General features: G+C 42.9%; 2 long non-coding RNA genes across 2 annotated transcripts in view; both read left to right on the top strand.

The window, feature by feature from the left end:
- LOC125613212 overlaps positions 1-2,786 on the top strand; it is a 27,788-nt gene extending 25,002 nt beyond the window's left edge. The window contains exon 4 of the long non-coding RNA XR_007343712.1: positions 2,665-2,786. This is a non-coding gene — a long non-coding RNA (uncharacterized LOC125613212). The remainder of the gene's footprint in view (positions 1-2,664) is intronic.
- Positions 2,787-11,933: 9,147 nt separating this feature from the next.
- LOC107155164 lies at positions 11,934-15,037 on the top strand. Its single transcript, XR_001505152.2, has 2 exons — positions 11,934-13,307; positions 14,424-15,037. It is a non-coding gene; the product is annotated as an uncharacterized LOC107155164 (long non-coding RNA).
- Positions 15,038-25,496: the final 10,459 nt, after the last annotated feature.

Genomic DNA, 25,496 nt, shown 5'->3' with positions numbered 1-25,496 from the left:
TTTCCCTGTTAAAATGTCCCTCTTTGATCCCCCATCCTAGGGAGAAGATGACCGAGGTTCATCAGTGGATGTGTCCTGTCTAGTGGAAACCCTCACAGCACTCATCCTGCAGGAGCTTGAGGACGGACTGGTGCCTGCCCCATAGAAGCCAAACACCTGCTATGTCCAGGCATTTTTGTGTTTATACCAGATTTGGCCAATACCCAGAAGGCTCTGGAGCTGCTGTGTAAAAGGTGTGTATCACCTCCAAGCCCTGGCCCATGGCCAACTCCTGGCCTGGTGATGGGAATGCTGGGCATCACTCTGAACCTCAGTCAGCTCTGTGGAAAGTAGGGTTTTTCGGAGGAGAACCCTGCCTAGGTGTTTAGAAATCCAAGTAAGATGAGGCCTAGAAGTGTTTGCCTCAGGCCTGGTCTTGGAAAACAAGCTGGCAATGGCTCTGGCCTTCCCCTGGGGGTCTGTCCCCTCCCTGTGAGGAAGTTCTCTGCCTTAGACCTCACTACTCTGAGGCCTTAGGAAAAGCAGTTTCCACTCTTGGGAAAGTCTGTGGGTTGCATCTGGGAGGGTTCCAACCAGCATATAGACAGAACAGGGACCCCTGGGGTAAACTGAGAGGGCCCTGGCCCTGAGGTAGCCAGGCAGCAGGTGGTTGGGTTCATTCATGGCTCAAATGTATGTGAAGCACCTACCATTGGCAGGCACTTGGCCTATCATTTAGGAAGCAGTGCAGACAAACCTCCCAGCCCTCCTGAGCTCCCGTTATTATCAGGAAGTTAGTCAAGCCCACCAGGCATCTCGACAGATGAGGGACACAGGATGCTAGAGGTGACAGCCTCCTGGCCTTCTCTAGGTATGGACGCCTCCAGCCAGATGTTGAGGAGGAATACCTTCAAGGCAAGAAGTGAGTAGTCTTTGGGCCAAGAGGGAGGACTCCTGTCTCGAGAGTGGTCACTTGGGGGGCTGTTGAAGAGGATGGCCGGGGCAAACCCCAGGTTCTACCCTGTTGATTCTCAGCAGAGGACTGAGGTCTGGGGTTTATTCTGTAGAAGAAACAAAGCAAGCTGTGGTGGGATTCTGGGTACCCAAGGAAGAGAGGCATAGCTGGAGCCTCAGAGGCAGGCCCTGTGAGGATCCCTCTCCAACACAGCCAATCTCAGCCTGGATTGCCCACACTTTTTTTATATAGAGACTGGACAGCAAGTGAGAGGAGACCCCTACCCACACATGTGCTTCACAGTTTTGCCCCCTTTGCTCTGCTACATGTGACCTGCTTGGACACTCTTTGGGAAGCCCACCATGCAGGAGGCCATGGGAGGTTCTAGCTGAAGGAGAGAGGCCCTTTACAACATTATCTTCCCATTCTTTCAAAGAGAGCCACCTTTTTGGTAGCTGCATAAAATTCAGTCACCCAGATGCCATAGAAAGGGGGTCAAGAAACTATTAGACCAGAATCCCTCCACTTCTCCTAGAATGTTTTCCCACTGCCCTAGTTCCAAGTCCTTGAGGGCACCTCCACATGTGAGTACCTGAGCATTGTGCCAAATCCCCCACCACAGTGATCTTCCTCCTCCCCCTGAAACTATTTTCTTTTTTGTGATGGTAGTTTTTTTTTTTAATGTTTGGAATGGCATTGTAAGTATTTTAAGTAAAAAACATTTATATTGACTCAAAAGTGTTCAGCCCATTCACCAGGCTGTGCCACCCCCAGCACTGTGTAGCTGAAGATGGAGATCCCTTAGAGCACATGGGTCCTATGGGGGAGGACACACACAGGCCATCTTAAAGGAGGTGAGATAGAGTCTGCTGTGCATGGAGCAGAGATGACTGCCTAAAGGGTAGTGAGGATTTCAGGGTATTATATCTCTTACTGTGATCTGTGATGTTAACTATATTTAATGTCATGTGATACTACAAACCCTGTTCATATAAGACAGCAAATTTAATATGTGTGTTCTTATTGCTCCACAGATCATGTCTCGCCATCCTCTTATTCCCTAAGATACAATATTGAAGTCAGACCAGTTAATAACTCTGTAATGGGCTGGACTGTCAAAATAAAAGGAAGAGTCCCATGTTTTGCGATCTAAATAGAAGGCTGTGCCTTAGGCTGGGGCTGTAGCTCAGTGGCAGAATGCTTGCCTAGCATGTGTGAGGCACTGAATTCAATCCTTAGCACTGAAAAAAAAAAAACTAAACAAATAAAGGCATGCTGTCCAACTACAACTATTAAAAAAAAAAAAAAGAAAAGCTGTGCCTCTCTAGTCCCAATGAGAATGCAAAGGAAATGTTCTTGAATTAAATTAAAGTGCTGTTCCAGGGCATATGTGAATGATAAGAAAGCAAAATATCTGATAAGTATAAAGTTTTTCATAGTCTGGAGAACAGATGAAACAAGCCATGTTCCTTAAACCAAAGCCAAATCCCAGATAAGGCCATAACATTAGATTGTTCTAATGCCAAGAGAAGTGAGAAAACTCCAGAAGAAGTTTGAAGGTGCAGGCTGGGGCTGTAGCTCATTGGTAGAGTGCTCGCCTCACACGTGTGAGGCACTGGGTTCGATCCTCAGCACCACATAAAAATAAAAATGATGTGTCCACCTAAAACTAAAAAATAAACTTAAAAAAAAGTAAAAAAAGAAGAAGAAGAAGAAGAAGTAGTTTGAAGGTTTAAGGCAAGAGGTCCATCTCCATATAAGACAAGTGCAAGGTGAAGCAGCAAGTGCTGATGTAGAAGCTATAGCAAGTCATGAAGAAGATCTTGCTAAGCTATCTGATGAAGACGTGATACAGTTGAGTTTCTAGGTGTCCTCCAAAAGCTCATGGGCGAGACAATGCAAGAAGGTTTAGAGGGGAAATGGCCCTGTTAAGAGAGCCTTAATCCAATCAGTAAATTAATCCCCCCCAGCAGGATGAACAGGTGGCACACATAAAAGGGGATGCCCACACCCTCTCCAAGCCTGGAGGTGTAGGCCGCACCTGTGGAGGAGTTCAGTGGCTGTGAAAGATGTCCAGTGGCAGGGTCAGAAGCGAACAGTAGCCATCCTCAACGTTCCACATTAGGGTTCCACATTGGAGGTTCCCAGCAAGCAGGGGCTGTGTCAGGATCCGAGAGCAGGGACATCCATCTGCGGGCAGGGCATTCATCAGCCCTAAGGCAGTTTGGGGAGTCCAGTTGTACCGGTAGCTGCATGGAAATTGGCCTAAAAGGCTGGGAGGTCAGCCACAGGCAGCAGCGATGGGCAGTCCAGCCTTGGCGTTGGGCACCTGTGGAGGCACCGGTGTCCGGAGTTCGGTTATGGCAGCGGTGGCAAAGGCAACTTAGGAGTCTGGAGGCGACAGCGGCAGGCAAGGCGTCCAGATAGGAGCATCCTCATCCATTGGCGGTGGCGGGAGTCTGGCTCCAGTGCAGCGGCGGTAGTGGTGACATTGCTGGTGGCCAGGTTGGGACTACAGTGGCCGCAGCGTGGAGCTCTGGCTGCGGCGACAGCGACAGCGTGGGGCAGCGAGCCTCAGAGTCAGAGGGCGACTGGAGGCTGAGGTGGCCTGTGCGATGGCTGCTCCAGGCCACTTGTCTTACTCCTGGCAGAGCCTGCCTGCTCAGGAAGCAGGATGCAGCAGGTGGCGGTACCCAGACAACCTGTGAGGACCTTATGTTGCCCACACAGGCGGCGCCTGGCACCGGCGTGAGCCCACCGGGTGGCTGCTCGCCCCATCCTGGGTTCGCCCTGCCCCTCCCTGGGTTGCGGCCTCTGCGGGGGGAGTAGGCCCACTGCCAGCCGGGGCAGCCTTTGGAGAGGTCACCCACCCTCCCAAGCAGCATCTCCCCTGGACTGTGGCCACAGAGAGCAGAGGCAGTGGGGGTGGGGCTACAAATCCTCACCCTCAAAGAGCATCCCTGGGGCAGGACAAGGGTGGGATCATAGGTGGCAGAGGAAACCCTAAGACGTGGCACCCTTGGTCTTGGTCTTCTGCCGCCCTCAGTCGCAGAAATGTGCTTTTTAAATTAGTTAATTAGTTCTAATTATCTATACATTACACTTTGCAGTTGGTTCATCATACACAAATGGAGCACAGCTTTTCATTCCTCTGGTAGTGTAAGATTCAGAGTTGCACCATATGTGCAGTCATACATGTACCTAGGGTAATGATATTGTCTCATTCCACCCTCTTTTCTATCCCATGTCCCCTCCCTCCCCTTCTTCCCCTTTGCCCAAAGTTCCTCCATTCTTCCCATGCCCCTCTCCATTATGGATCAGCATCCACTTATCAGGGAAAACAGCCTGTTGTTTTTTTTGAATAGGCTGACTTTGCTTATCATAATATTCTCAGCTCCATATATTTACCTGCAAGTGCCATGATTTAATTCTCTTTTAAAGCTGAGTAATATTCCATTGTTTACATATACCACAGTTTCTTCATCCATTCATCTATTGAAAGGCATCTGGTTAGTTCCACAGTTTAGCTATTGTGCATTGAGCTGCTATAAACATTGATGTAGCTGCATCACTATAGTATGCTGATTTTAAGTACTTTGGGTATATACTGAGTGGGATAGCTGGGTCAAATGGTGGTTCCATTCCAAGTTTTTAAAGGAAACCCCATACTGCTTTCCAGAGTGGTTGCACCAATTTGCAATGCCACCAGCAACGTATGAGAGTACCTATCCCCCCACATCCTCCTCAGCACTAATTGTTGCTTGTATTCTTGTTAATTGTCATTCTGACTGGAGTGAGATGGAATCTTAGAGTAGTTTTTTTCTTACATGACAATAGTGGAATGCATTACATTTATAATTATCCATTCAGAGCACAATTTTTTATAACTGTATATAAAGTATGTTCACACCAAATTATGCCATTATACATGAACTCTCTTATTTTTTTGCATTACAATTCTTAACACACCTTTATACCACAATTTATCATATCTCTGTATGTAAAGTATGTTGACACCAAATTCACATCTTCATACATGTATTTTGTATAATGATGACCGTTTCCTTTCACCATCCTTGCTTTTCCCCTTCTCCCTCCCTTTCCCTCCCACCCCTATTCCTTATCTAGAGGTAATCTTCCTCCCATGCTCTCCCTCCCTACCCCACTTTGAGTCATCCGCCTTGTATCAGAAAAAAAAAAAAAAATTCGGCATTTGTTTTTTGGGGATTGGCTAACTTCACTTAGCATAATCTTCTCTAATGCCATCCATTTCCCTGCAAATGCCATGATCTTATTCTTTTTAGTGGTGAGTTCCATTATGTATAAATGCCACATTTTTTATCCATTCATCCACTGAAGGACATCTAGGTTGGCTCCACAGTTAAGCTATTGTGAATTGTGCTGCTATAAACATTGATGTGGCTGTGTCCCTGTAGTATGCTGTTTTTAGGTCCTTTGGGTATAGTCCAAGAAGAGGAATAGCTGGGTCAAATGGTGGTTCCATTCCCAGATTTCCAAGGAATCTTCATACTACTTTCCAAACTGGCTGCACTAATTTGCAGTCCCACCAGCAGTATATGAGTGTACCCTTTTCCCCCACATCCTCACCAACACTTGTTATTGTTTGTCTTCATAATGGCTGTCATTCTTACTGGAGTGAGATGGTATCTTAGAGTAGTTTTGATTTGCATTTCTCTGGTTGCTAGAGATGATGAACATTTTTTCTTATATTTGTTGATTGATTGTATATCCTCTTCTGAGAAGTGTCTGTTCAGGTCCTTGGCCCATGTATTGATTGGATTATTTGGATTTTATTGGTGCTCATCTCGTTGAGCTCTTTATATACCCTAGAGATTAGAGCTGTATCTGATATGTGAAGGGTAAAAATTTGTTCCCAGGATGTAGACGCTGTGTTCACCTCACAGATTATTTCTTTTGCTGAGGAAAAAACTTTTTAGTTTGAATCCATCCTGTTTGTTGATACTTGGTTTTAATTCTTGTGCTATAAGTGTCTTATTAAGAAAGTTGGGGCCTAGCCCCATGTGTTTCAGCAGGTGTCATAGCAGAATTTTTTTGTAATTGTCTCTTATCAATTTTTGGAGACCAGTCTAAAATATACCCACTATCTTTAGACACCTTATGTTGTACTGGAAAGGTATTTACACAATCTATCCATCTAGGAAAGGTGCCAATCTCAATTGTAGAACTATTTGGACAGTGGGGTGTTCATGGAGGTTTTGCAGAAATGACTGGTTTGTTATGGGAAAGTCCCATCTTAATCACTGGTCTAGTATAAGGTTTTAAGTCTCCATAAATAGTATGATTAGTCAGTCTAGGTCTCCCAACAGCTGTCTTTTCCTCAAATGATACTCTCAGACAGCCAGCATGTTTATCATGGGACCAACACAAAGGTAATTGGGCACTGTAGCCAGAATAATTAAATCTAGTCATGTGATTGGGAGTAATATGAGTATCTATAAATCCTCCCATCATGAATGAGTCATTAGTAAACTCTGGACTGGATTCTCCAGTCCATACAGCTGGATGTACCAGGGGTGGATCTGGGAAATACGTCCAGTAAGTGTCTGCTCAACTCCCTTTTACCTGACAGCCCAGCAGGGCAATCACTGCAGCTCCCATCATCAATGGAGTCTTGTTTCTTCCTAGGAGTCGAATTATTCGCGAAGCCTGTTTTGTCAGCTTCTTCACGTCTTCCCATGAGATCAGCTTTTCAGCTGGGTCATGTTGGTTCCTCTTCATCCTTCTTTGATATCTCTTCCTTTTGAATGGGGGCTTCTCTGGGTCAATCTTCAGTCACTTGAATCTCGGTTCTATGATTGTGCATTCAGGCACCCAGATAGGACAGAAATCACCTTCTGGAAAAATACAAGCATGACCTCTGCGCCACATAATCACTGGATCTGGGCCTTTCCATTGACCAGTCTGTAAGTCTTTCCACAAAACTCTGCCTAAAGGGCCTGTTGTTGTGGAAGACATATGTCTCTCAGCTGCAGTGTGACCTTCTGCGTCACAATTTAAAAAAAATTTAAAACAAACAAGGCATGGTTGAGGCTATTTTGGGGAGTCATAAACCTATTCCCCCCCTTTTAATTTTTGTAATTGCAGCTTAATAGATAAATGAGCTCGTTCCACATTGGCTTGACCTTGGGGGTTATAAGGAATTCCTGTTTTATAATTAATTTGAAATTCTTGGCAAAATTGTTGAAAAGAAGAGCTTGCGTAAGCTGGTGCATTATCTGTTTTAATCTGTAAAGGGCATCCTAACACAGCAAAGGCTGCTAGGCAATGAGAAATTACCTGTTGAGTATTTTCTTTTGTACGTGCTGTGGCAAAAATAAATCTGGAATGTGTATCAACTATCACATGTACATAACATTGCTTACCGAATTGAGGAATATGAGTTACATCCATTTGCCATATTTGATTTGGTTTTAATCCTCAGGGATTTACCCCTGATGGCAGAGATGGAGAGTGAATAATACACTTAGGGCAGTGACTTACAATTTGACGAGCTTGTTCTCTGGTAATATTAAATTTTTTACATAAGCTAGAAGCATTCTGATGACGTAAGGAATGTGAGGCTTGTGCACTATCATATGGAGACATCTGTTGACACACAGCTACTAATTTATCAATCTTGTCATTATCTGAAGCTAAAGGTCCTGGAAGATTAGTGTGAGCCCGTATGTGTCCTATGAAACATGGGTATTTTTGCATTTGTACTGCCTTTTGTAGATTATGAAATAATTTAAATCACTCTTGTGATGAAGTATATCCAATAACTGAAGTTTCAATATTTTTGGTAACTCTGACTGCATATGAGCTGTCAGAATAAATATCAGTAGGCTCATTTGTAAAGTAATTTAAGGCACAGATGAGAGCTTGAAGCTCCGCTCTTTGGGCAGAAGTATATGAAGTTTGTATTACCTCTATGTGAACATGACTATAAAAACCTGCTTTACCTGAGCTTGAACCATCAGTGAACACCGATAGGGCTCCATCTATGGGCTGGGCACATACAATTTTTGGAAAAATAAGCGGTGTTAATGATGCAAATTTAATTATTTTATCACGAGGGTAATAACTATCTATCTGACCAGGAAAATCAGCAAAAGCTATCTGCCATAAGCTAGAAGTTTGAAAAAGCCAATTATTTTGTTGAACAGAAAATGGAATAATTATAATATCAGGTTCAGATCCAATTAATTGTAAAACTCTCATTCTACCTTTAATTACTAATTGAGCAATAGAGTCATGAAAAGGAATTAATGTTTTTTGGGGGGAGTGGGCTAAATAAATCCACTCAATAACTCCCAATCTTTGCCATATGGCTCCCATTGGTGTATACACAGTTGGAAATATTAATAAATACACTATTTCTTTAGGATTAACTCTAGTAAGTTGTGCATTTTTAATTGCACTTTCAACCTTTTTTAAAGCTGTTCTAGCCTCTATTGTCAGCTGAGGAGGAGAGGTTGGGGAAGGATTTCCTTGTAATATCTGACTTAAATCAGAAGTAGTTAGTTTTAAGGATGGCCTCAGCCAATTAATATCTCCTAATAATTTTTGAAAGTCATTAAGGATATGTAACTCCTTAACCTTTATCTGAAGATTTTGAGGATGGATTGTGCGTCCTTGAATTATCTGACCTAAATATTGAAAGGGAGGCATTTTTTGTATCTTTTGAGGAGCAATGCGTAAGCCCATTGCTGTAAGTGAAGCCTCTGAGTAAAAATTTCTGAAAGTACTTCTGGATTAGCATGAGCCAATAATATATCATCCATAAAATGAATAATATATACATCAGGAACGTTATTTCTTATAGGAACTATTGCCTGACCTACATATTTTTGGCATAAGGTAGAACTGTTATGCATTCCTTGGGGGAGGACCTTCCAGGAATATCTTTTAACAGGTTCTTTAAAATTAATTGCTGGGACAGTGAAGGCAAATTTTTCACAATCTTCAGGATGTAACCTTATTGAGATCTATTACCATCAAGCTATAGTTTAAAGGGATGTCTGTGGGGGAAGGAAGTCCTGGCTGTAATGATCCCATAGGCTGAATTGCATGATTTATCACCCTTAAATCCTGTAGTAATCTCCAATTACCTGACTTTTTCTTAATAACAAAAATGGGGGTGTTCCAAGGACTAAGTGTTCGTTCCATATGACCAGCCTGAAGTTGTTCCTCAACTAACCTATAAATTATCTTAAGTTTTTCCCCTGAGATGGGCCACTGAGAAATCCATATAGGCTCCTCTGTAAGCCAGGTTATCTTTTCAGCTGTCTTTTGGATTGGGGAAACACTCAGGCCCCTAGTAAAAATTTTGGTTTGTAGTATTTACTAATCTCTGTCGAGGAGGCTGATTTGCAAGCAGATACTCTCTTTGAAAGATTCCCTTATTATCTCCAGGAAGAAACCCTTGATTAACTTCCTCAATTGATCTTGTTCGTTCATTTGCTCAAAAACTGGGAAAAGTTGGAATTCACTGATATCCTCCCCAGCTTCTTGTGCTTTTCTAATACCTCATTGGAACCGGGTAAGAAAAGTCATTGCTAACTCAGAGTACCTGTTAAATTTTGTCTTTTTAACAGACAATGGCTGAATTCTAATAGCCTGGGCAGGCGGTGTTAAATGCAGCCTGTTGAAATTTCCCTTCAAGTCCTGGATTTCATTGTCCGATTCCTCTCCCTCAGGCTACGACTCTTCGGTAGAATCTCCGCTGTCACCATCTTGAACCTGGGCTTGTAAGCCACGTGGGAGAGAAGGGCTTTCTATCTCTCTAGGAATCTCTTCCAGACTTTCCTCTCTGGGAGGAGAACCCTCTATCTCTCCGGAGGCCTCCTCTCTTTGACCTTCATCTCTATGATCTTCCTTCCTACTCTGGCTCTGTTCAGGCAAGCTTACATTTTTTACTTTCGGTTTCACTTTTTATCTTTAACCGGCTTAAAGGAAAGGAGATTTCCTTAGCCTCAGGCAGTTTTTCCATTTGAATAGACTTAATGGCTCTCTGAATACCTTTCAATAGATCTTCAGGGGTTCAGGGACTATGGCCCATGTAATCAAAGAGACAAATTTCTAAAGCAGTCCAAACCTTTTCTATATTTTCAAAATTTCCAGGTAATTCATTAGAAAGGCAGATTCTATGTAATTTCCTTCCTAATTTGTCCCAAGTATGTAAATTTGGTGAATCTTGGTCACAAAACCAAGGACAAAATTCACCTACAACCTTTAAGAATTGTAGCAACTGAATCTTTTTTATTTGCTTTCCCTTCTGATTAATTATTGTCTCTAAAATAGTCAAGTACATGTCCTTATCAGTAGAAGTCAAATTTCCCAATATTAATAATTTTAACGTCTCCTTTGCTTCAGTACCTGCCTGGTACTTCCATGACCCCCAAAATGTCACCAATTCCTTATTTCTATAGCACGCTCCCTAACTCAACCTAGTCAATTTAATATGCCCCCTCCTAGGTGCCACTTCTGCCACATGACCAGCATGCAAGCTTCATAAAAGAGGTTCGAAGCATAGAAATTAACTAGTGAGTTTTAAAATTAAAGAGACATATATATTCTCGTTACCTTTAATGCTCAGCTCTGGAGATGGCTTTTCTAGGTCCCGCCTCCAGCCACCTAATGCTGTGGCAAGGTTTACCCAAGAGGCTAGGGAGAGAGAGAGAGAGAGAGAGAGAGAGAGAGAGAGAGAACACTCCAGGAGAGAGTGTTTTCTTCTATTAGGTACAGGGTCTCTGGTCTAATTGGGGAACAAAAAATTCAAGGGAAAATCCCATCCAATGAAGGTCGAGGGGGGCAGCATTCCAAGGTCAGGGTCAGTGATTGGTCTTTGGGTCAGTGGCCAGGCATACCTCCACACGGACAAACCCTCTCACCTGGGACAGGGTGAGGAAGGCTCTGACACAGTTGTCTAAGCGCCTCTCACCCAGCCAGGGAGGTAACTCAAATCACGTGCGAGAATGGCTTCCCACAACGCTTTATCTAATGTGCGTGTAGTAAAGATATTTTCCCACTCTGTGGGCTCTCTCTTCATATTATTGATTGTTTCCTTTGCTGTGAAGAAGCTTTTAAGTTTGAATCCATCCCATTATTAATCCTTGATTTTATTTCTTGCTCTTTAGGAGTCTTGTTAAGGAAGGCAGGACCTAATCCAACATGATGAAGATTTGGACCTACTTTTTCTTCTATTAGGTACAGGGTCTCTGGTCTAATTCCTAGGTCCTTGATCCACTTTGATTTGAGTTTTGTGCAAGGTGAGATATAGTGGTTTAACTTCAATTTGCTGCATATGGATTTCCAGTTTTCCCAGCACCATTTGTTGAAGAGGCTATCTTTTTGCTAATGTATGCTTTTGGCACCTTAGTTAAGAATGAGATAACTGCATTTATGTGGGTTTTTCTCTGTGTCTTCTATTTTGCATCATTGGTCTACATGTCTATTTTGGTGCCAATAGCATGCCATTTTTTGTTCCTATAGATCTGTAGTATAGTTTAAGGTCTGGTATTTTGATGCCTCCTACTCACTTTTCTTGCTAAGGATGCTTCGGATATTCTCTGGGTCTTATTTTTCCAAACGAATTTCATGATTGCTTTTTCTATTTCTATGAAGAATGTTGTTGGGATTTTAATTGGAATCACATTAAATCTGTATAAGGCTTTTTGTAGTATGGCCATTTTGTCAATATTAATTCTCCCTATCCAAGAACATGGGAGAGCTTTTCATCTTCTAAGATCTTCTTCAATTTCTTTCTTTAGTGTTCTGTAGTTTTCATTGCATAGGTCTTTCATCTCCTTTATTAAATTGATTACCAAATCTTTTTTTTTTGAGGCTATTGTGAAAGAGATAGTTTTCCAATTTCTCTTCAGAGGGTTCATCACTGATATATATAGAAATGCATTTGATTTATGGGTATTGATTTTTATATCCTGCTACATTGCTGAAATCATTTATCAATTCTAGATGTTTTCTGGTGGAGTTTTGGGATCCTCTATGTATAGAATCATGCCATCAGCAAATAGTGATAGTTTGACTTCCTCTTTTCCTATTCATATCCCTTTAATTTCTTTCATCTATAGCTCTGTAGATAGTTTAAACTGTACTACAGTTTAAAGAGACAGTTTAAACTACAGTACAGTTTAAAATCTGGCTAGAGTTTCAAGGACTACCTTGACTAGAAGTGGTGAGAGAGGGCATCCTTGTCCTGTTCCAGTTCTGAGAGGAAACGCTTTCAATCAGAAATGCGCTTTGATGTGGAAGATGTCCTAGGTCCTCCACTTTCTGCCCCCACAGCACATGTGGGATGTCTCTTGGGAAGGTGGGGGTCCTCTCCCAAGGCTGCCCCACCTGGCAGATGGCCTAGTTCCCCTGCAGAGGTCGTATCGGGGAATGGGATGAGCAGCCACCCAGCGGGCTCATAGCCAGCGCCAGGGGAGGCAGGTGTGGGCAGCCTAAGGTGCTCAGCAGCTCCACCGGCCTGGAGCTCTTCGCTGCAGCCACCAGACTCCCCACATGGTCGCCAGATGCCCCCTTCACCACCCTGTAGCGGGATTCCTGTTACCGCAGCAGGATGAAGATGCTCACCACTGGACGCCTCTGTGGCTTCCGCCCCACTTCCAGAGTCTTCTGGTGCCACCACCACCACACAGCAACCAAACTCCCAAACCCCAGCTGGACTCCGATGCTGCCCACTGAGGCCCCAATGTCAATGCCCTTCACCCCACAATGGACGCCTGACCCCTATGCCCCACACTGGATCCCAATGAAGGTGCGTGTTGCTGCTGCCACCACCAACTCCAGAGATCCTACTGTCACCAGACTCCATCACAGATGCAAGACAGCGATACTCAGCACTGGATGCCAAATTCACCCTCTGCAGCCGGACTCCTGTCAGCAGTGCAGGATGAAACCGATCATGGCAACATCCCTCTGTTGTCACCACTGCTGCTTCTGGACTCTTCCACTGTGAGTATGCAGCAACGGATCTCCCAAACCACAGCTGGATGCCAACACCTCTGCAGACACCACCCCCCATGCCAATGCTCAAGTCCGGACCTCGGAGGCCCTTTGCCCTATGCCTGAAGCAGTTACATGTTGCTGCTGCTGCTGCCACCAGATACTGCCACTCCACAATGCCCCTTCAGCAACTCCACCCCACCACTGCTGCTGTGCTGCCCAAGACCACAGAAGTTGGGAAGTTGGACGTCCTCCATCACAGTCACCTCACCAGTGTCCACCGCTTGCCACCTGCCTTTCCTCTTCCAGGAACAGCCACCACTCCTTCTGGGTGCTTGAGTAGTTGTTGTGCTAACTCAGGGAACTCATCCAAGGAAAACAAGTGAGTACTTTAAATAAAGGTTGCAGTCCTCACAGCAGGCAGTGGGTGGGGCTAGGTGGGTCCAGCCTGCTGGTTAGGGGGCCGGGTAGAACCTGGGGGGGGGCTGCTAGCCTGGTCTGGACCTTGACCCTGTGGTGCAAGCTGGAGAGGGATCTCTGGCTGCTCTGGGAGCCCAGCCTGGAAGCAGCTTCCCACCCTCTCCCATTCTCCCACCCTCACACTCCTCTCTGAAGGGGACTCTGGATTCCAGAGACAGAGCCATCTGGGCTCTGGGCCTCTGGGTAGTGGTGTGAGGCCCTGGTACGTTGCAGCAGTCTGGTGACAGCCAGAATGGTCAGACTCCAGCCACCTGGATGTGGGGAAAAGCAGCCTCTTGGGAAAATACCCTCTTAGATCTGCCAAACTTAGCCTGACATTGGCTTCTTCTAAGAGATTATCAAGAAAGGAAAAATATGTTACCAAGTTTTGTCTTGTGCAAAGGGTACTGTGGGGAGAGGCAAAGACATCAGAGTTGGTACAGCTGGATTCAAATCGCTCTTAACTGTGTGACCTTGACCAGGGAACAGAACTAGTTACAACCTTGGTTTTGCATCTGGTAAAAGAAAACAGGGAGGATGATAAGCCATGAGTTAAATTAAGTTGTTCTGCAGTACCTCAACTTGGGAGCTAGGTAGGCATTCAGCATTATTTCCATGCAGAAATATATTCTCAGACTAAAGGTGACACACTTAGAAAGGCACCTTTGGAAGACTACTGACCTCTGAGGTAGGGAGTTGAAATTTACTTCATGTTTTTAGATGAAATAATAATATATGGACGATCATAAGCCAAAGCATGAAATGTTGGGTCAGGCTCTTGAAATTATAAGCTGTTTTCAAATTTGTTTAAAGTTACATTGAGATAAATCTGTGTAGTTCAAGCCTCCTGGGATATCCCCCTCCTCTGCCACACACACAAGGAGCACTGTCCACAGTTTTGTACTCCTCTGTACAGTGTCACCAATTATATCATTATATGTATATACAAATACATATTATGTAATATTTTGTTCCTTTTGGTTTGTTTTGGGACCTTCTGAAAATAGAAACTCATATACATTCTTTTGCACCCCTTCAGCTGACCATCAGGAAGAAGGTAACACCAGAGAATCTTGAGGATCAGAAGGACACCAGCCCTGCTCTGGTCACCCTGGAAGCTGACTGGCCTGCACACACTGAAGCTTGAGGAAACAGCAGCCTGCTTCAGCCACTTGGGGGCTGGCTGATCAACACAAGGTGGAAGATTAACTAACCAACAGACAAATGGACTGTTTCATCCTCTAAGAGGACTCTCATACTGTGACAAATTGCCACCCCTTACTTCCATCACATACATAGTCCTTTCCTTGGTCTTTACTACAGGACTGATAACAATCAATCAATCATATAGCTAACCCATAATGGGGGGGGGCAAGGGAAGATTGGAGGGACTTTGGATTGAGCAGAGAGGTGTGAGGGAGGGAAGATAATGGAATGAGATGAATTTTTTTTTACCCTGTGTACATTTATGATTGCAGGAATAGTGTGACTCTGTGTTTAATAGTCAAAATGCATTCTGCTGTCATATATAACAAATTGAAGAAAAGAAAAATTCATAAAGGACTAAGGCTTAAAAGGAAGTCTGGGCACTTTTCTGGCCATGAAAATATGTACACTTTTCTTGTATAAAATTAAAGCTTATTAATTAAATTGCTTTTTTAAAAAACTAGACCATGTACTAGTTTAAACCTGAAAGAGCATTAAGTCTTAGGAACTAAGCTCACTATTTGGAGGATGGTTTTCTATTCTATTTCTTTTCTATTTCTATTTGGTGTTTTCAAAAGTTTAATTGATATAGTATGGATTATGGTATTAACTTGTTTATTGGTTCCATGTTTGTGTCCCCTTTACATTGAAACTCTTGGGTCAACTATAGAAGCAGCTATTAAAATGGGGGAGAGGGAGGGAGGGAGAAGGAGGGAGGGAGGAGGAGAGACACAGAGAGAGAAATTAAGATTATGACATTATATAAAACTTTAAGCCAAGAAGCTAATGACATTTTTTGATTTAAAGGATTAAATAATGAGCATCAAAGAGATAATGATGTAATCCCAAAGATTCCAAATGATGTAGTTCCCCAAAGACCCCACACCTTCATTGTAATATGTAAGCCCAGAGAGCTCATTGTGGTTTGAGCTCCTCTTTTTTGTTGTAAAGGTCAGGTTTCTCTTTCTTGTAGAAGTTAGGTCTGCAGGGCTGGGGTTGTGGCTCTGCATTAGAACACTTGCCTAGCAGGTGTGAGGCACTGAGTTTGATTCTCTGCACCACATAAAAATAATATAAAATAAAATAAAGTAAAATAAAGATATTGCGCCCATCTACAACTTAAAAAAATGTTATGTCTGCAATCAAGCTTATTGATGTGTAAAAGTTATTGTTTCTCTTTTCTTAGTAAATTTAACTTGTGAAAACTCTGTCCATTCTAAGAGCATGGAAGAAAAAGTAACTGTTTTGTTTGCCATTGTGTTGTGTAACCACCCACTGAGTAGAAATCTCAGAGAATTTCCATACCTGGGGCCCAGAGATTTTTTGGCATTAGCCCCTCTGGATTGCACCAGTTTAAATAAATCTTCCTGCAAATTCCTCAGGTGCTCATCCTCATCTCTCCTACATTAATACCTGCTTGAAATGCTAGAATGTCCCAATTCTTCAAGGGCACACAGAGACAGTCTCTCTGACTCTGCCACAGTATGAATTCTATGCAAAGTCATTAATCACAAAAACTAAGGGGAGATTACACTATAGTGACCTCCTGGAAGTAAATTCAGTGTTTCATAATTAAACTTGTATACATATATAGAATTGCTATGATATAACCCACAAATATATAGAAATAATATATCTAAATAAGCATGTTTTATGAGAAATCTGAATGCCATGTTTGTATTTTGTGTTGTTTCTAATATTATACTGTAACAATATTTAATGATGTCATTACATTTTTTAAATCTGAAAAAGACATCAGAATTTTGTACTGTAATATTGCTAGTAAAGGGGATATTTCAGCGATTAGAATTTGTGCTTTCCTGTTTTCAAAGCTAACATGTTGAATTAAAGGTTGGCAGCAGACGTCAACTCCATCAGAACCTCATTCTGGTGAAGACACAGTGTGGTGCCTGACCAGGGAAGTCCCCGTTTGTGCCTGGCACTTTGCCACCCAGTAAATAGGAGCCATGACCCAGGGGGGTGGGACCTGTATTGCAACCCCCTTACTTGTTCATGCTGGGGCACCATGACTGCTGTGCTCTGCTTTAATTTCTCATCTGTGGGGACAACATTTGTGCAATCTTTCCATGGGGCTGTTGAAGATCAGTGATGAAACTTATCAAGTTTAATGAAGTCTGGCTGGTCTACAATTTGAGGAGGGGCCCCCTGCCAAAGCTGCCTCTGTGACTGCCCCCACCCCCTATTTGCTTTCCTGTGTGGTCCTTGTGGAAGGTAGGGGGACTCCTGTTCATCGGCCATGCAGCCTGCCAGTTTCAAGGTAAAGGTATCCTCCTCTGACCTGTACCTGCCAAACCAAAGAAGGTCATTGTCAGTTCTCTCAGGGGGTGGGAGATGTTAGGTAGCAGTGAGTAGTGAGACGTGAAATGCAAACCAGTAACAGGGCAAGGTCACGGGTTTTCTTTAAGTTACTTTTAAGGGTTTCTTTAAATTAATTTTAAGGCAAGTGGGTAATCAGATAATGCATAAAACAACAAGTATACAAATAAAGAGAACAAAGGAGCCAATTAAGAAATACATAGAGAAGGTCTAATGAGGCTATTCCTAACTCTTTACAGGGTCAGTTGGGGTCATTTATGGACATAGGTGTCTCAATATATTTTAGAAGAGAAATTTTCTTAGTAGTACCAGAGTTCTGGAAAGGACCAACCAGGGCCCAAAACTCTACCACCTGACATGAAAGAGTCGAACACCTGATTGGCAAAGAGTGCTGAAAGTGGACCCCAGTTCCCAAGGCAGCCCTAAAACACCAATCCATTTGGAGACAGCACTATTCCATTTGTCGTTCTCGGCTGGGAGATGACCCACTCTCTTGGGAGTGCTCTTTGTTTGAGCCTCATTTTACTTTTACTTATAATGAAGTTCTCTCGGATGGCTTTCAGTGTCTGCCTTTAATTTTTCTTTCTTTGGAACACAAGCACTGAGATTTAGAGCTTCAACTTCCCACTCTCCTGGAATCCCTTGTCAACCCTAATGACCTGCATCTTGATGTACCATTTTAGTAAGATGAGTTCCTTATTTGAAGATAAAGTTTTATGGCAATAAACAAGGCATCGTATAAATCCATGAATAGTGAATAGCAGAAGCTTTATGAATAGGGAAAAACATTTATATTTGGAATGCGTATTTACTCCTGTGAACCACCATGTTTCTACTGGTGTCTATGAGCAACACTGCCATCTCTAGGACTCTGTATCAGCCTATTATGAGCAAGAGGAATGCACATAAGTGGTGTAGCTAGGTCAATCCAGGTAGGAAGCAGCCCATGTTCCATAGCTCAGGCATACACTCCCTTTAAGAAATGTGGGGTGATTACAAGATTCCAGAATGTGGATCTCCAGCTACAGACCACAAGTTACCAATGGTAACTTAAAATCTCCCCACACAGAAAACATTAGGCTTAAGTGGTTTTTGCCAGCAAGTTTTATCAAATGTCAAAGGAGCAAATAATTTCATTCTTACACAAAATACTCCAGGGTACTGAAAAATGACATCCCTCATTTACATAATTCTCCCAAGGGGAAAATACATACATACATACATTAATCCTAGAATGCAAGAAAATCAATGTGCTCCTCCACCTCAATAGATTAAAGGAAGAACATGATACATTTTTCTCAATAGAGGGAGAAAAGCACTTCATGCTAAGTGACATGAAGGGCATTAGGACTAAAGAGCAACTTCCTTTTTCAGTTCAAGAGCAGTTTCCAAAACTCCAACCACTCTTATGTAAGGCTGGGGATATTTTATGGGAGGCAGGTTGGGCAGGTCAAAGAGTTCATTCTTGCAAATCCACACTTAGTGGATATCGCTTTGACCTCTCTGTTTAACATCTGTTCATATAACTTGGAGGGAATCTGGAAACTTAATAAAATGTAGAGAAAAAGAAATGCTCCTGAAGGCTCAGGTGGGCCTCAGAGGAGAGTGAAAAGGAGAATTGGATCTGGTCCTGGGAAGGCATCAGCATCCACGATATGAGCTGCTACAGCCCACTGGTCCCCCTGACGACCTGCAGCCTGGCCTTTGGACAGGGCCAGCTCAGCAGCATGGGCAGATCAGGAGGGCAGTGAGGCCAGGAGAGTCTTCTCAAAGAACAGGAACTTAGTCAAAGGTCTCCATGGACAGGAGTGAGGTGGAGCAGAGAAGAACCAAGGCAGTTTCTTCTTCCCTAAACCAAAATCCCAGCCCCCTTCCCTTCTGCCTTTTCAGGCTTCTCCTGACCAGATCTTAATTGAATCCTGTCTCCTCCAGCGAAGCCACTGGAATCAACTCTCTTCATTGGTGGGGGTGGGAGGGTTGCTGCAAGCTGGGCGGCAGCACGAATCCTGCGCTCCTGTAACCCCATCAACACCACTTCCTGCCAGGGGCAGCAGTGTCCACATTGTCACCCAAGGAAAGACTGGTGTCCCTGCAGGGTCGTGAGTCCCAGGGAGGAGCAGGGCTCCTGTGAAGCTCTTTACACATAATCCTTGCTAAATTTATCTTAACCCTATATTAATGAATTGATTTATTTCCTGAAAAAAGAGAAAAATCTCTCGCTGTCATATTGGGTCCAATGAGACTGTTGGCTCAGTGTGGCCTGCACTGCATAGAATCCTGCCCAGGATGTCACTAGAGGCATAGGATGGAAGTAAAGTTTTCTAAGGCCAGAACAAACTCTAACATATATTTCTTAAGTAACAAAGTGCTTAAGTTGCTTTTCCAGAATCCACTGAAAGATGATTTAAAACCAGCTTTTCAAAAATGGACATATGCAGAAAAGCCAGCCGAATTGGTCAATGACATTTTTAAAAAAAAATATTTTTTAATTGTCAATGGATTATTTTTCACTTTATTTATTTATTTATTTATGGTGCTGAGGATAGAACCCAGAGTCTCACAGATGTCAGGCAAGTGCTGTACTACTGAGCCACAACCCCAGCCGCTCAATAACTTTTTTGACATTTAAAGTTTAACCTTTCTGCCACCCCACGGAACTTGATAACTACCTGGAAAAAAAAAATGTACGACCCAGAGGCAGATCTGAGCTTAGTTCTCTGAATTCTTGCTGGCTGGCCTCATAATAAACCTCACTCATTTTGCAAAAACCGATGCCATAGTATTGACTTCTATGTGCTTAGGTAGTTAGCCTTTACCAGTATCATTAGAAGCACCCTCCAATGCCCCAGGGATAATATTACCTCTTTGCTCCCAAGATTTCAATGGTTGGGTGTTTTGGATTCAGGACAAAGAAGATTAAGTGCTCAGGAGATTGTCCCAGCTCTTTGGTCCTCCTCAGAACCCCAGCTTCTCCCCATCCACCAGGGTCTAGTCTGGTTCTGAATTTTCCAGGCAGTGGGAAAATGGGAGAAGAGGAAAATGTCTTCCATCATGTCTGTAGCTTCCAGAGCTTTTCTCTCCAGCCCGGGAATCTGGATGTATTAGCTGTGTGTACAACAATAGCTTCCACTGAAACTCCTGGGTGTGAGGGCCTGAGGAACAACTGGGGCAGAGAGGATTAGGAAGCATGGCAAGGGATTTGGGGCAGATATTCTACCTGCATGGACCAGAACTGGCCAAAAAGAATCAGGATCCAGAGGTGGGCATTTTCAGGGGAGTCCAAGACAGGAGATGTCCAAAATTCTGCTTAGGGAAGTCCTGAGGCCAGGGGTTCTTCTGCCAGGACTGTGGCCTAAGTCCTCACAGGTTCCTTATAGCTGTGGGCTCTTGAATTCCTACAGGAGCACTAGACACTGTGATGTGTACTTTAATTGTAGGAGTCAGAGAAGACATCTGAACTCAATTTCTGAGAAAAGGAAATGGAGGAGTCCCCAGATATAGCCATATTCAAAGATACTCTGGAGTGGCAGGACAAGCAGGCCTCTTTGACCAGTCTCCTTCTGGGGAATTCCCACCCAAATGCCAGTACTGCGCTGAGTTCTGAGGACCTTAAAAATATTCATCCTTTCTCCTAAGATCACCCACAGGCACAGCCTAATTTTTTCCCCAAACCTAATAGTACTCCCTCTAATTCAGAGACAAGAAGGCTTTCAGTACATAGGACTGGCTGTGGACACGGCTGCAAAGTCAGTGTGAGGACACGGAGTTGTCACTCCAAGTACAAGCAGAGCTGTGCTCCAGGTGATGATGCATACACCCTTGGCTTGGAACTTTAGACTCCCCTCAGTGACAGCTTGGAACACACAGAAAGCACCCATGGCTAACCCCCTCAGCCCTGTGTGCTCCAACATATCTGAACTAGACCTCCTGCAGTTTGGTCCCCCGTTGGTTGACTGTTTGAAAAGCAGTTCTTCTCTCTATTATAGGCGTGGGAAATTATTTCAGCTAATGCAGCAACTAATGGTCTGCAGACCTCACTGTGAGGAAAAAGGGTCTAGAGCAGCTCCTTTCCGCTAAAAATGGTTGGATCCCAAATCTACAGACTCAGAATCTGCATCGCAACAAGATCTCTCAGGTGACTGATATGCACTCTTGAGAAGGGCTGGCTAGGTCAAAATGGCGTCACTTGTGTCAACTCTTACAACAAAACCAAAAAGTAAATGCAGCTGGGAGATTTCAAAGGAAGCGTTCTTATGCAGGTTTGCCTGTTAGTAACCATCACGAAAGACTCTGCCAGCACCTGAGACCTGCAAGAGGCCACCACAACCTCATACAAAAAGTACTCCTGCCAGGACATCTTCTCAGCAATCATGTGTTCATCTTCAGACTGGAGCTGTTCTTCTTATTAATCATTTGTAATCAAGAATTATTATTTTTAAATACTTGATGTAATCCTCGTTTTGTATTTGAAAACTTCCCCTTCCTTCAACCTCTTTGAATATGCTTATAGTTTACCATGGCACACATATCCCCATTACTATGCTTTTCTATTCCCAAATAAATATCATTATTCTTTAATGGGTGGGTACCAGGGATTGAACTCAGGGATATTGACCACTGAGCCACATCCCCAGCCCTATTCTGTATTTTCCTTAGACAAGGTTTCACTGAGTTTCTTAGTGCCTTGCTTTTGCTGAGGCTGGCATTGAACTTGTGATCCACTTGCCTCAGCCTCCCGAGCTGCTGGGATTACAGGTGTACACCACTGTGCTGGGACTTTCCCCCCAAAATCATTATTCTTTGGAGAATCATTCTGCCTCTAATTTTTAAAAGATTGATACCTGTTTTGAATGAAACTCTTCAATGTTCTCCATTAATTTAGATAGTAGCTCCTTTCCCAGCAACCATCAGAGGCCCAGACAGAAGGGCATCATCTGGGGACCAACTGCAGGGGTCCTTTTAGGGCAGCCTCACCATCAGGGGTTGGCTTGCAGGCACAGTTTCAATGACAAAATCACAATGTGAAATATCAAAAGAGTTTTTTTGTTTGTTTGTTTTCTTTTTCTTTTCTTTCTTTTTTTACTTCCAGATCCTCAAGGTAGGTAGGGTGACCAGAGGGAGGTAAAGAGTAGTCTTCCCTCCAGGTCTCATGTAGCAACAGTGAGGATGCACACAGGAAAGGATTTCCCCTAATTTAGGGTCTTTCAGGTGGGATTACTTTCTTTTGGGTACTCCAATCAACTCTGGTGGCAAAGAAAGCTGAGCAGTGTAGCATGAAGCTGGGATTAAAACAGGGCTCTGCAGAGGCACTTCTTATGGATCTTCGTCACCCTAGGCAGCAGTCAATTATGAATTTTCCATTACTCCTAAGACAATTGCCCCTTAGAAACCTAGGCCTAATCACTTGGATCAAGGAGGTAACAGAACCCACCAGGAAAGCCCAACCTACATGTGGTAGTATACATTTAAAGTAACTAGGATAAAAATGCCAATGAGCATGCAGAGGAAATTTAGAATCTGGCTCTCACTAGCCTCCCCAGCCCAGCTAGTGCCCTCCTCACCAATACATGCCTTCATTCTTCAGGAGTAGGTGCATTCTCTGGGATAGCTCAGGGATCCTGGTTAGTGGGTACTCTCAAAGCAAGTAGCACAAAGTAGCCCCATTTCATCATTCTCACTGAGTTTTTGGGTTCCTTCTTCTGAAATAATGCTTTTCAAATTCTAATGTGTAATGTGCACATGAATTGTATTGCAATCTTGCTAAAATTCTGATCCAGAAGGTCTGGGTTGTTGGGCTGGAGTTGTGGCTTAGTGGAAGAGAGCTTGCCTGGCATGTGTGAAGCCCTGGGTTTTATCCTTAGCACTTCATATAAATAAATAAGTATTTAAACAAACAAACAAATAAATAAAAGATCCATTGAGAACTAAAAAAATAAAATAAAATAGAAGATCTGTGTTTGGCCTTGAAATTCTGCAATTTAATCTATCTCCCAGTGATGAAGATGCTTCTGGTCCACAGGCCACATTTTGAGTATTGAGACTCTACCAAGTGCCAAGGAAGTTAGGGCTTTCAAATATATTAACTATGCAGTCCAAGCCTGAGTCCAGGCCTCAGTTAGCCAAGACAACACACTGAATCCCAGCTGAGTGTCAGTGATTCAGGCCAGATCAAGCCATGGTTTAATCCTCCTTCATTTAAGGTATTGTGTACACATTGCCATGCTTGTTCCCGAGGGTCTGTCAATGCACACTGATGATGTGTGCGACTTTTTAATGTATAGACTACCTCCTTGCAGAATGGCTTTTGCTTCTGCATCTGGGCTATGTTTTGGTCTGGTGGAGCTGCTGGTGGCCTGTCCTGGTCATGGTGGTGGTTCACAACTCTAAGCATGTGTGGAAATAACACAACTGTGCACCTAAGTGGGTGAGGTCACCAGATCTAAACTACACATTTCAACTGTTTTCTTTTCTTTTTTTTCCCCAAAGCATCTGTGAAAGAAATGTTGAATGTTGTCAGAATCAAAATAGAATCACTTATGTCAAATCTAACCAAAAATAAATAAATAAATAAGTAAACAAAGCCAGGATGTTACGAAGGAAGGACTCTTAACACATGATTCACATGATTGCCTGATAGTTACCATCATAAAACACTCTGCTGGAGTCACTAACTGAATAGGGGCTGCCACAACCTTATACAAAAAGTATCTGTGCAAGGACATCTGCCCAGAAACATTCAACCTTGGACTGATACCACGCTTATTTATTGTTAACTACTGTGGCTAAGGATTATTTGCTTCAAAATATCAGACATAATTCTCATTAAAATCTTCCTCTTGACTCAATTTGGGTGTAGGAGAGACAGACAGACACTGGGGATGGAACCCAAGGGCACTCTACCACTGAGCTACATTGTTGGCTCTTTTTATTTTTCTTATTTTGAGACAGGGTCTTGCTAAGTTGCCCAGGATGGTGTCAAATTTGTAATCCTTCTGCCTCAGCCTCCCATGTAGCTGGATTACAGAGGTGTACCACAGTGCCCACAGTTCACTATGACAATGCATATTCCCATTGCAAAGCTTTGTTATCCCCCAAATAAATGTCAATATTCTTTGGAGAATGTGATTTTTAAAAAATTATTTAGGTTGACACATCTAACCCCAATTGCCGTTGGACTTCCCAACTGGTCAGAGATTTTCCTCCTCTCACTTCTTTTTTTTTTTTACTGTTTTTTAAAAATATACTTATTTTATTTGTTCTAATTAGTTATACATGACAGTAGAATGTATTTTGACACATCATACATGAATGGAGTATAACTTCTCAATCATCTGGTTGTACAGGATATAGAGTTACACAGGTCATATAATCATATATGCACAGAAGGTAATATGTCTGATCCATTCTACTAAGGTTCCTACCCCCATACCCCCTACTCTCTCTTCAATACCCTCTGTCTAATCAAAAGTTACCTCTATTCTTCCCAACCCTACCCCTTGCTGTGAATTAGCACCTGCATATCAGAGAAAACATTAGGCCTTTGTTCTTTGGTGTTAGCTTCTTTCACTTTCTCCAGTTCCATTCATTTACCAGAAAATGCCATATCTTCATTCTTCTTTAAGGTTTGAGTAATATTCCATTGTGTGTATATACCACAATTTCTTTATCCATTCATCTGTTGAAGGGCACCTAGGTTGGTTCCATAGTTTAGCTATTGTGAACATTGATGTGGCTGCATCAGAGTAATATGCTGATTTTAAGTCCTTTGGGTATAAACCTGGGAGTGGGATGACTGGGTCAAATGATGATTCCATTTTAAATTTTCTCAGGAATCTCCATACTGCTTTCAAGGGTGGTTGCACCAATTTTCAGTCCCACCAGCGATGTATGAGTGTACCTTTGTCCCCACATCCTTGCTAATATTTATTCTTGTATTCTTCATGATTGCCATTCTGACTGGAGTGAGATAGAATCTCAGTGTAGTTTTGCATTTCTCTAATTGCTTGAGATACTGAACATTTTTTCATATATTTATTGATCAATTGTATTTCTTCTGTGAGATGTCTGTTCAATTCCTTTGACTATTTAGTGATTGGGTTATTTGTGGTTTGGGTGTCAAATATATATATTAGTTGTAGGTGGACAAATACCTTTATTTTACTTTTGTGTAGTGCTGAGGTTGGAACCCAGTGCCTCACATGTGCCAGGCAAGTGCACTACCACTGAATCATAGCCCTAGCCCTTAAAGTTTTTTTTAATTATTTGAATATTCTGGAGATTCATGCTCTATCTGAGGTGTGTGTGGTAAAGATTTTTTTCCCATTCTGTAGGCTCTCTCTTTATGCTATTATTTCTATTGCTGTGAAAAAGCATTTATTGATTCTTGATTTTACTTCTTGCACTTTAGGAGTCTTGTTAAGGAAGACAATCCCTAAGCCAACATGGTGGAGATTTGAGCCTACTTCCATTAGGCTCAGGATCTTTGTTCTAGTGTCTAAGTTTTTGATCCATTTTGAGTTGGTTTTTGTGCAAGGTTAGATATAATCCCTATTTCCTACATATGGATTTC

This window comes from Marmota marmota, unplaced genomic scaffold (assembly GCF_001458135.2).
Source record: "Marmota marmota marmota unplaced genomic scaffold, marMar, whole genome shotgun sequence".
NCBI classification, from domain to species: domain Eukaryota; kingdom Metazoa; phylum Chordata; class Mammalia; order Rodentia; family Sciuridae; genus Marmota; species Marmota marmota.
The sequence above is the reverse complement of the archived record's forward strand: the minus strand, read 5'-3'. Positions and strand labels throughout refer to the sequence as shown.